Consider the following 12,913-nt stretch of genomic DNA (forward strand, 5'->3'; position numbering starts at 1 on the left):
CGAGCGAGCGCCCGGGACACAGCGGGGGACCGGCCACAACAAGCTGCCTCCCGCCTCAGATCCACGTGGGAGCGGCCGGACGGGTGAGGGAGCTGCCGAACGGGTGAGGGAGCGGCCTTCACCTCCCCACACCCCCCTTCACCTCCCCTCACCCCCCTTCACCTCCCCTCACCCCCCTTCACCTCCCCTCACCCCCCTTCACCTCCCCTCACCCACCCCTCACCTCCCCTCACCCACCCCTCACCTCCCCTCACTCCACTTCCCTTCCCTCCCCCTTCACCTCCCCTCCACCCCCCCTTCACCTCCCCTCCACCCCCCCTTCACCCCCCCTTCACCTCCCCTTCACCCTCCCCTTCACCCCCCCCACCTCCCCTTCACCCCCCCCGACCTCCCCTTCACCCCCCCCCCACCTCCCCTTCACCCCCTTCACCTCCCCTTCACCCCCCCCCCCACCTCCCCTTCACCCCCCCCGACCTCCCCTTCACCCCCCCCCACCTCCCCTTCACCCCCCCCACCTCCCCTTCACCCCCCTTCACCTCCCCTTCACCCCCCCCCCCCACCTCCCCTTCACCTCCCCTCCACCCCCCCCTTCACCTCCCCTCCACCCCCCCCTTCACCTCCCCTCCACCCCCCCCTTCACCTCCCCTCCACCCCCCCCTTCACCTCCCCTCCACCCCCCCTTCACCTCCCCTCCACCCCCCCCTTCACCTCCCCTTCACCTCCCCTCCACCCCCCCCTTCACCTCCCCTTCACCTCCCCTCCACCCCCCCCCTCACCTCCCCTCCACCCCCCCCTCACCTCCCCTCCACCCCCCCTTCACCTCCCCTTCACCTCCCCTTCACCTCCCCTTCACCTCCCCTCCACCCCCCCCTTCACCTCCCCTCCACCCCCCCCTTCACCTCCCCTCCACCCCCCCCTTCACCTCCCCTCCACCCCCCCCTTCACCTCCCCTCCACCCCCCCCCTTCACCTCCCCTTCACCTCCCCTCCACCCCCCCCCTCACCTCCCCTCCACCCCCCCTTCACCTCCCCTCCACCCCCCCTTCACCTCCCCTCCACCCCCCCCCCCTTCACCTCCCCTCCACCCCCCCCCTTCACCTCCCCTCCACCCCCCCCCCTTCACCTCCCCTTCACCTCCCCTCCACCCCCACCTTCACCCCCCCTTCACCTTCCCTTCACTCCCCCCTTACAACCTCTCAGACGTAGACACACACACACGTATACACAAACACACACACGTAGACACAAACACACACGTAGACACACACATAGACACACACATACACACGCACGTAGACACACACGCACGTACACGTAGACACACACACATGTACACGTAGACACGCACACACACATGCACACGTAGACACGTACACACACACACACACGTACACACACACACACACATGTACACGTAGACACGTACACACACACACATGTACACGTATACTCACACACATGTACACGTACACACACACATGGAGACATACACACACACACATGGAGACATACAAACACATACGTGGAGACATACACACACACACATGTACACATACACACACACACGTATACACTCACACACGTATACACACAGGTATACATACACATAATGTATACACACACACACATGTATACACACACATGTATACACACACACACATGTATACACACACACATGTATACACACACACACACGTGTATACACACACGTGTATACACACACACACATGTGTATACACACACATGTGTACACACACACGTGTACACACACACACACATGTGTACACACACACGTGTACACACACACACACATGTGTACACACACACACACATGTGTACACACACACACACACACACATGTGTACACACACACACACATGTGTACACACACACACACATGTGTACACACACATGTGTACACACACACACATGTGTACACACACACACATGTGTACACACACACACGTGTACACACACACATGTGTACACACACACACACACACATGTGTATACACACACATGTATATACACACACATGTATACACACACACACGTATACACACACACACACGTATACACACACACACGTGTATACACACACAAACATGTGTACACACACACACACACACACACACACTTATACACACACACACATACAATGTATACACACAAACATGTATACACACACACAAACATGTATACACGTGTATACACACATGTGTATACACACACACAATATATACATACACACAATGTATACACACACACGTGTATACACACACGTGTATACACACACGTGTATACACACACACATGTGTATACACACACACGTGTGTACACACACACACACACGTGTATACACACACACACGTGTATACACACACGTGTATACACACACACGTGTATACACACACACACACGTGTATACACACACGTGTATACACACACACGTGTATACACACACACACGTGTATACACACACACACACGTGTATACACACACACGTGTATACACACACACGTGTATACACACACACGTGTATACACACACACACACACGTGTATACACACACACACCCCAGCACCACCACATCAGCACACCGGTATCCCATGCCCCCCCAGCACACTGGCATTCTCGGCTCCCCACCATTCCCAGCCCCCATCAACACCATCAGCACCCACACATCGCCACCTTTGCACCTCCCCCATCGGCACACCCACATCCGCACCCCCACATCAGCACCAAACCCTCCCAAATCAGCACACCAATACAATCACCATCAGTACAGCCACAGCAGCACTACCACCGCACATGGGCCGCGTGGACCACTCCCCACCCAAATGCCACACCCACACCACAAACATCCCGGGCAACGCCGGGGCTCTCAGCTAGTATATCTATATATCTATCTCAAGTGCTAAATGCAAAAACCAGGATAGATATGAGTTTGAAAACCCAAATTGTCCCACTACTGAATATTTGGCGTTAATAGGCAGATGACAGAAAGGTGTGATCAGGTAGGTAACTGCGACAAACTACAGAGGTAACCAAAGGCAACTGGAGAAGTTGAGGGGAACATGTGTTTTTGGGTCAGGTAAAGCTCCCATATCCTCCAGTTTTGAAATGAAGTAGGGGGAGGCAGATTCCTAACTTCTTAGACTCTCCAGTTGCATATATGTCCATTTTCCTTAAGCAGTCTTAACATAGCAATCTCCACTAATATTATAAGTAAAATAATTAAATGTTATTGTTTAAGTCAAGAAAACATAATTAAAACCTAAATAGCGCTGGTATGCGGCATTCAACTCTATGTAGGTGAAGGAAATCCCTTACACATGGGTAAACGGCTAATTAAGCAAACAAATAATCAGTATGAAAGGATTTGTGGTCACCTATCAGGCAGATTTAAGTACTTGATGTCTGATCAGCAGTAGTCTACTCACCAATTGAAAATGAATTATCAGTGGGTGTCCTTATAGCTCAATATATGCGGTTAGTGCGCTCAGGACTTAGCTCCACTCGGTTATTCTCTAAGTGCTGCAGTTCCTCCCTGTTATATTGCAGAGAGATCTGATATTACAATAATAAGTGTGAGCGCCTTAAAATATCAGGCTTGTGATTCACACCCAAGCAAACATCCTAGGAAAGGCATCAAACTGGTGCTAATAATAATGCATCTGTGAGATAGCATGTATTAAAATAACTGTATCAGCAGACAAGTGCCTATGCTATTCTTAGGCTAGTGGCTACCACATCTTAGTTAACTGCCTGAGAGATCTGTGCAAGAATAAACCTGCAGTGCTGGTAGAGAAACTCTAAATTAACTAAAGATGTGGGCACACGGAGGTAACCACTAGCGGTAGCCAGCACAGACTTCGTTTGCACGTGGATGTCTATCTCCATAACATGGGTTTATAATGATTTTTTTCTTTTCACGATCCGTTATAGAGTTTATCTCTACCAGCACTGCAGGTTTATTCTTGCACAGATATCTCAGGCAGTTAACTAAGATGTGGAACCCCCGGTGGTAGCCACTAGCCTAAGGCCATGCTTATAGTGCCGACGACGCGACTGATGATGTCGCCGTCACCATTGCGAAAGTTACATTTCAAGTTTAGGCGACGTCGCTGGCTACAAGGCCAGTGACGTCATAAAAGGGGAAGGCAGAGGGACGGAGAAGCTCTCCGGTTGGTTACATTTAGAGACTGTCGCTGAAAAAAACAAATATCAGTGACTTCCAGATTTTGGTAGCACCGTCGTTCCGTTGCGTGCACTATAAGCGCTGACAACAGTGACAATGCATTTGTTTTGACGCAACTGTTGCGTCGCCGGCACTATAAGCGCAGCCTAAGAATAGCATAGGCACTTGTCTGCTGATAGTTATTTTAATACATGCCATCTCACAGATGTATTATTATTAGCACCAGTTTGATGCCTTTCCTAGGATGTTTGCTTGGGTGTGAATCACAAGCCTGATATTGTAAGGTGCTCACACTTATTATTGTAATATCAGATCTCTCTGCAATATAACAGGGAGGAGCTGCAGCACTTAGTTCCACTTGGTTATTCTCTAAGTCCTGAGCGCACTAACCGCATATATTGAGCTATAAGGACACCCACTGATAATTCATTTTCAATTGGTGAGTAGACTACTGCTGATCAGACATCAAGTACTTAAATCTGCCTGATAGGTGACCACAAATCCTTTCATATTGATTATTTGTTTGCTCAGTTAGCTGAATACCCATGTGTAAGGGATACTAGGCCATTTGATGACTGATATTGATATCTCAGCATCAAATACTGCCTTTCCTTCACCAACATACAGCTCAACCCCCTTATAACGCTGTGCTTGGGGTCCAAAGAATCACATCACGCTATAAGCGGATCGCCTTAGAAATAATGTACAATTGTATGCATTGTACAATAAAGTATTTAAGATACCAATAATTGTGTTGTAAAGTATTCATAAATAAGAAAATTGGGAGCCACGCTTGCATTATAAGCGGATTTGCGTTGAAACGGATCGCGTTATAACGGGGTTGAGCTGTACTGTATTGTTTAATGCCGCATACCAGCGCTATTTAGGTTTTAATTATGTTTTCTTGACTTAAAGAATAAAATGTAATTATTTTACTTATACTATTAGTGGAGATTGAGTGCATCATAAGGGATTCTCTCTTTCTCATGTTTCCATGAATGCTTTTCCCCTGATAGCACCTCTCCAGTACGTTAAATATATTGATCTGAGCAGGGACCACCTTTTTGTTGTTAACATAGCAATCAGCTGTGTTTCACACTGTCAGCCCAATCTTTTTAGTTAATTATCAATGTTTAAACCAATATTCCTTCATTTAGCAATATTTACGTTGAATTACAAAACCCTCTTTGTTCTGTTACTATGTAACTATAGAATTGGCTATGTTCCTAATCTTTTAAGACCAATCTCTATTGTATTGTCTTTTATTACGAACGAACTTTTTAACTAACCTTTGATTCCAAACTGTTGCAGCTCAGCAGACATTAAACATACCAAGTTTCTTAAATCACATAAAACATTTCTACTTAGGAGGCTGTGGGGTGATAGCTTTGATGTTAATCTTTGAAAATGCTATTATCTTTTTTTTTATTATTTGTGTTGAATTTTGAAATTATAAGTATGATGAGCAAAACCCAAATTTTTTTTTGTAAAAGTATGTTTTTCTGTGTTTCTTATTGTTTTTTTTCTGTATTGTAATGTTATAATGTTGTTTAATGCTTGTAAACCCAATATAAAAAAAAACTATTAAAAAAAAAACATTTCTATACCTGCCTGTCTTCAGTCGATATACAAAGAAAGTGATCCAAGAATCACTAAGAAGCCCCTATTGTCTGCCCTCTGTTGTATTAGTATTGAGATTGGACTATATTGTCCTAAGATGCAAATATCCCATAATGAAAATGGTACAGACGTAGTTTTAATGCATGCTCCTTATAGGAAGGTAAATAATAGTGCATGCTCTTTTATAGGAAGGTAAATAATAATGCATGCTCCTTATAAGAAGGTATATACCAAATGGGCCAAAAATAATAACATTTTATTGTATAATAACGACGAAAAACAGTGATAATATTTATACAGTGAGAGAGATTTAAAAATCCCCAATAGCGAGTAGGCTGGTGGGGAATAACTATGTAGTAAATAACTACCATAAACCGGGGATCAATATTAATATGTATACATTACAGATAATTACAGTCCGTGATTGTCTCATCCCGTGAGATCTGTGCAATAAATGGAGATATACCAATATCTTTTTAATATCAAATGGATAAATATTAATACATGTGTATAATCCAATATAAATATCCGCAGATAGAGATATATATATATATATATATATTTCTGTGGATATTTATATTGGATTATACACATGTATTAATATTTATCCATTTGATATTAAAAAGATATTGGTATATCTCCATTTATATATATATATATATATACTAGCTGATATACCCGGCGTTGCCCGGAGGCCGTGAGGGGGGGGCGTGAAAGGCAGGGGGGGGCGTGAAAGGCAGGGGGGGGGGGGCGTGAAAGGCAGGGGGGGGCGTGAAAGGCAGGGGGGGGGCGTGAAAGGCAGGGGGGGGGCGTGAAAGGCAGGGGGGGGGCGTGAAAGGCAGGGGGGGCGTGAAAGGCAGGGGGGGGGGCGTGAAAGGCAGGGGGGGGGCGTGAAAGGCAGGGGGGGGGGGCGTGAAAGGCAGGGGGGGGGGGGCGTGAAAGGCAGGGGGGGCGTGAAAGGCAGGGGGGGGGGCCTGAAAGGCAGGGGGGGGCGTGAAAGGCAGGGGGGGGCGTGAAAGGCAGGGGGGGGCGTGAAAGGCAGGGGGGGGGCGTGAAAGGCAGGGGGGGGCGTGAAAGGCAGGGGGGGCGGCCGGAGGCCATGAGGGGGGGCGTGAAAGGCAGGGGGGTGGCGTGAAAGGCAGGGGGGGGGGCGTGAAAGGCAGGGGGGGGCGTGAAAGGCAGGGGGGGGGCGTGAAAGGCAGGGGGGGGCGTGAAAGGCAGGGGGGGCGTGAAAGGCAGGGGGGTGGCGTGAAAGGCAGGGGGGTGGCGTGAAAGGCAGGGGGGGGTGGCGTGAAAGGCAGGGGGGGGGCGTGAAAGGCAGGGGGGGGGGGCGTGAAAGGCAGGGGGGGGGGCGTGAAAGGCAGGGGGGGGGGCGTGAAAGGCAGGGGGGGGCGTGAAAGGCGGGGGGGGGGCGTGAAAGGCGGGGGGGGGGCGTGAAAGGCGGGGGGGGGGGCGTGAAAGGCGGGGGGGGGCGTGAAAGGCGGGGGGGGCGTGAAAGGCGGGGGGGCGTGAAAGGCGGGGGGGGCGTGAAAGGCGGGGGGGGGGCGTGAAAGGCGGGGGGGGCGTGAAAGGCGGGGGGGGGGGGGTGAAAGGCAGGGGGGGGCGTGAAAGGCAGGGGGGGGCAACACACACACAGTGTCACACACACACACACAGTGTCACACACACACACACACACACAGTGTCACACACACACACACACACAGTGTCACACACACAGTGTCACACACACAGTGTCACACACACACACACACACACACACACACACACACACACACAGTGACACACACACACACACACAGACGTCACCTAGAGCGACACCTACCTCTACTTCCGGCCGCCGCCATCTTTTCACTCGGCGCCGCGAGGGAAGAAGGGTGTCCTTCCGGGCGCGCCGCCATGTTAGGCACCGCGAGGGAGGAAGGAGGTCCGCTGCCTGTTCCCCCGCCGGGGATGGAAATGAGGCGCCGCGAGGGAGGAAGGGGGTCCGCTGCCTGTTCCCCCGCCGGGGATGGAGATGAGGCGCCGCAAGGGAGAGGTGAGCGGAGGGAGACGTGAGCGGAGGAAGGGGAGAGATGAGCGCTGGGAGGGAGAGATGAGCGGCGGACCTCTACTGGCGCCGGGAGGAAGGGGGAGGGGAGAGATCCGGGAGGGGAGAGATGAGCGCCGGGAGGGGAGAGATGAGCGCCGGGAGGGGAGAGATGAGCGGCGGACCTCTACTGGCGCCGCGAGGGAGGAAGGGGGGGGGAGAGAACCGGGAGGGGAGAGATGAGGGGAGGGAGAGATGAGCGCCAGAGAGAGAGAGAGAGGTGTGTGTGTGTGTGTGTGTGTGTGTGTGTGTGTGTGTGTGTGTGTGTGTGTGTGTGTGTGTGTGTGTGTGTGTGTGTGTGTGTGTGTGTGTGTGTGTGTGTGTGTGTGTGTGTGGTGTGTGTGTTGGTGTGTGTGTGTGTGTGTGTGTGTCGTGAGCCAAGGGGGAAGAGTGGCAGTTGGGTGACGTCACACACAGCAATCTGATTGGCCAGAGGCTGAGGACCAATCAGATTCACCGCAGATAGCACTAACCTCACTAACCATTTCGATTTTATATATTAAGATATATATATATATATATATATATATATATATATATATATATATATATATATATAATGTGTAGTGTCCACATCTAAATCAGAGTATGGTAAAGCAAATAACTCCTGTAAATAAGCAGAGAAACAGCCTGTCTACCTGAGTTCGGATAAAGGTTAGACAGACCAACACATGGATATGTCTCTGTTAGTGCCGAGTATGGCAGGCATATATCATGTTTGTCTGGAACACTTCAATTACAGCCATAGGACAAATAATTGCTACATAAGTATCTGCTGTTTTATACAGTCCCCATCTATCACAGTATACACATCACAGCGGGATCAAGATGTATCCCTCTATGGAAAGGTTCACTGTAACAACACAGTAACCAAATCTATGTAACATTTCTGTAACAAAATAGTAAACAGTCTGGGGGCACGTGTGGTGAGAGGGATATCAACAGCTCTAATGCAATACAACCCGTTCAATCGCTAGGTGGATGATCTAGCCTACTCCCTCCAAGACATCAACGTGGTAACACCACAGCCCGACGTACATTTTGCGCGACTGGTGCGCGCTTCTTCAGGAGAGGAGTTATGTCTATAGTTTAAAAGTGTCATATATATACCTCCAGAGGGGGCGTGACAACATCATCAAACCAATCGTCATATAATGATGTGCCTGAAGTACTCTACACAAACTGATCTCCAATTGGTAATTGAAGATTGTATTTAATAACATAAAGAAAATACATGTTTTGCATAGTGGTATCTTTATTTCTAGCTTGTGTATAATATATACAGTCATGTGAAAAAAAGACCCCCTCTTTGAATTTCATGGTTTTACATATCAGAACATAATAACAATCAACTGTTCTTAGCAGGTCTAAAAATTGGGTAAATACAACCTCAGATGAACACATGACATATTTCACAGAGTCATGAATTATTTAACAAAAATAAAGCCAAAATGGAGAAGCTATGTGTGAAAAACTAAGTACAACCTTACTGCTTCCATAGGAATTAAGATGCTAAGTAGCAGACAGGTGCTGCTAATCAAATGCCCTTGATTAATTGATTCACAGCAAGTGTACCACCTCTATTAAAGCCGAAGATTTAGCAGTTTGCTGGTCTGGAGCATTAAGGTGTGTGGTAACACAATGCCAAGGAGGAAAGACATCAGCAATGATCTTAGAGAAGCAATTGTGGCTGCCCATCAATCTGGGAAGGGTCATAAGGCCATTTCCAAACAATTTAAAGTCCATCATTCTACAGTGAGAAAGATTATTCAAAAGTGGAAAACATTCAAGACAGTTGCCAATCTTCCCAGGAGTGGATATCCCAGCAAATTCACCCCAAGGTCAGACCGTAAATGCTCAGCGAAATTGCAAAAAGCCCAAGAGTTACATCTCAGACTCTACAGTCCTCAGTTAGTATGTTAAATGTTCAAGTTCATTACCGTACAATTAGAAAAAGACTGAACAAGTATGGTTTGTTTGGAAGGGTTGCCAGGAGAAAGCCTCTTCTCTCTAAAAAGAACATGGCAGCACGGCATAGGTTTGCAAAGTTGCATCTGAACAAACCACGAGACTTCTGGAACAATGTTCTTTGGACAGACGAGGCCAAAGTGGAGATGTTTGGCCATAATGCACAGCGCCACGTTTGGCGAAAACCAAAAAAAGCATATCCGCACAAACACCTCATACCAACTGTCAAGAACGGTGGTGGAGGGGTGATGATTTGGACTTGTTTTGCAGCAACAGGACCTGGGAACCTTGCAGTCATTGAGTCAACAATGAACTCCTCTGTATACCAAAGTATTCTAGAGTCAAATGTGAGGCCATCTATCCGACAGCTAAAGCTTGACCAAAATTGGGTCATGCAACAGAACAATGACCCCAAGCATACCAGCAAATCTACAACAGAATGGCTGAAAAAGAAAAGAATCAAGGTGTTGCAATGGCCCAGTCAAAGTCCAGACCTCAACCCGATTGAAATGCTGTGGCTGGACCTAGGGAAAGCTGTACATAAACAAATGCCCGCAAACCTCAATGAACTGAAGCAACGTTGTAAAGAAGAGTGAGCCAAAATTCCTCCACAACGATGTGAGAGACTGATAAAGTCATACCGAAAACGATTACTTCGAGTTATTGCTGCTAAAAGTGGTTCTACAAGCTATTGAATCATAAGATGTACTTAGTTTTTCACACATGGCTTCTCCATTTTGGCTTTATTTTTGTTAATTAAATCATGACATGGTGTAATATGTCATGTGTTGTTGTTCATCTGAGGTTGTATTTACCTAATATTAAGACCTGCTAAGGCAGAGGTCCCCAACTCCAGTCCTCAAGGACCGCTAACAGTGCAGGATTTAAGGATAGCCTCTCATTAGCACAGGTGGCCCAATCATTTTGACTTAACCACCTGTGCTCTAGCAGGGGTATCCGTAGAACCTGCACTGTTAGTGGTCCTTGAGGACTGGAGTTTGGCACCTCTGTGCTAAGGAACAGATGATTGTTATTATGTCCTGATGTGTAAAACCATGGAATTCAAAGAGGGTGTACTTTCTTTTTCACAAGACTGTATGTTTATAGTAATGAAGAACTGGCTAAGTAGCTGATTTTGCGCAAAGACAAAAGGTACGATTCCATATCTATCAAAGTACCCTAAATAACTATCCACATTTCTTGTTGACAGTGCCTAAGCTTACACTATATCCTCTCCCATAATCCCATACTCCCTCAGAGTGTACATATCTAAGGGTAAAAGGTCTCATTGTCCCATCAGCCATAGTAGCAAGTAGTGGTTGTAATACCATATCTCACTAATAAACTGCAGTTGTGATGGTTTACCTCTACACAATATCATCATGGTACACTGTGGTTAAGTATGGTAATCAACATATATGCAGCATATGGTGGATATATATATATATATATATATATATATATATATATGTGTGTGTGTGTGTGTGTGTTGATCGTGTGGAAATTGATCAACGTCTATGCATATATATCACATATTGATGGAAACCATCTCAATTTCAAAATACATAATTACGATAAATAATCAAATGGATATTGTTTCTATGAATAGCAAATCCTAACAGCAGTGTTTGATCTCCAGCTAATAATCATATCATAATAAGAAAATTGATGAAAACAAAAAATGTGTTAGCCGTGTAGAAGTGTTCTAACCTACTCGTCCACCCCTGAGGTCAAAACAGACATCTAAAGTTACACTGTATCCTTGGATCCCCTCCATGATCAGAATAATACAACGCCTATAGTTGAGTCATACATAACCACAGTGATGTGCATGTGAAAATTATGTAACAAAAAACTCCATGCTACAGAGGTGCTCATGAATAAGTGAATGAAACATCGAAAAAAATCGAGAAAAAAACAAGAATGTTGACTATGTAGAAGTGTTCTAACCTACTCGTCCACCCATAAGGTCAAAACGGACATCTAAAGTGAGGTTAAACTCTATCCCTGGATCCCCTCCATGATCGTAATAGTAAAACTCCTATATTTGAATCTTACATAACCACAGTGATAAGACATGTGAAGATTATGTGATCAAAGCTCCGTGCTAAGAGTTATAAATTCTACAAAGTGCTAGTGCGTAAGTGAATGAAAAGTCATTGGGTCAAACAAATCCATTGATTAAATAAAGATTGCTAAAAAAAAATCATTAAGGTATTCCTATCAATACCATCATCAAGGTGATAATAAACCTCAAACTAATACATTCAAAGAGTAAAAGTAGATGGTATTCGGTATTCGTTGCATAAACAGTTGCAATTGAATGGATGAAGTGTATTTACAGTAGAGGCAACGTTTATTCTAACATTTGCCGTAAACTAGCCGGGTTACATTCTGGGTATGTGCTGGGTATGTTCTGGGCTAGTTTGAGGCACGTTTAAGGCATTTCTGCATTGACTAACGACCCATAGGATTAACACAGCAGGGATCCCTGGCAGTCCAATTCAGTTTGAATGGGACTGCCAGGGACCCCCGCTGTTAATCTGATAGGCCATTAATCAATGCAGAAATGCTGGGGCTAGTTTAAGGAAAGTTTAAGGCATGTACCCAGCATGTACCTGGGTGTTTCCTGGTTTTTTTGGGGAATTGCCACTGGTTTTTGTTCGAATAAGAGTTGGCTCTACTGTAGGTTATAGTTATGATGGGTGTACAACTAGATATCTAGATATGGTGTAAATCTATACAAATAGAGAATACATGAACCCCTCGTTTAAGCCTGAGGGGGTTAGTGTACGCAAGGTGTAGATCCACTTACACTCCTTCTGGAAGAGTCTCCTGTCACAGTCACCCTTTATGGGTCCCCATGCCACGTGTTCGAAGCCAATAAATTTAAGGTTACTGCCATCCCCATTGTGCATTTAAATTATGTGCCTTGGAACTGGTGTATCTAGGCTATTGCGGATGGAGCCAAGGTGCTCCAAGACCCTGATCTTGAATTGTCGGTGGATCTCACCCACATACAGTTTCCCACAGCAG

General features: G+C 46.6%; 1 protein-coding gene across 1 annotated transcript in view; it reads right to left on the minus strand.

Annotated features, from left to right (window-relative positions):
• LOC142494762 (dihydrodiol dehydrogenase 3-like) overlaps positions 1-12,913 on the minus strand; it is a 79,946-nt gene that overhangs the window by 2,401 nt on the left and 64,632 nt on the right. The window lies entirely within an intron of this gene.

Source organism: Ascaphus truei, chromosome 5, assembly GCF_040206685.1.
Source record: "Ascaphus truei isolate aAscTru1 chromosome 5, aAscTru1.hap1, whole genome shotgun sequence".
Classification (NCBI taxonomy): Eukaryota; Metazoa; Chordata; class Amphibia; order Anura; family Ascaphidae; genus Ascaphus; species Ascaphus truei.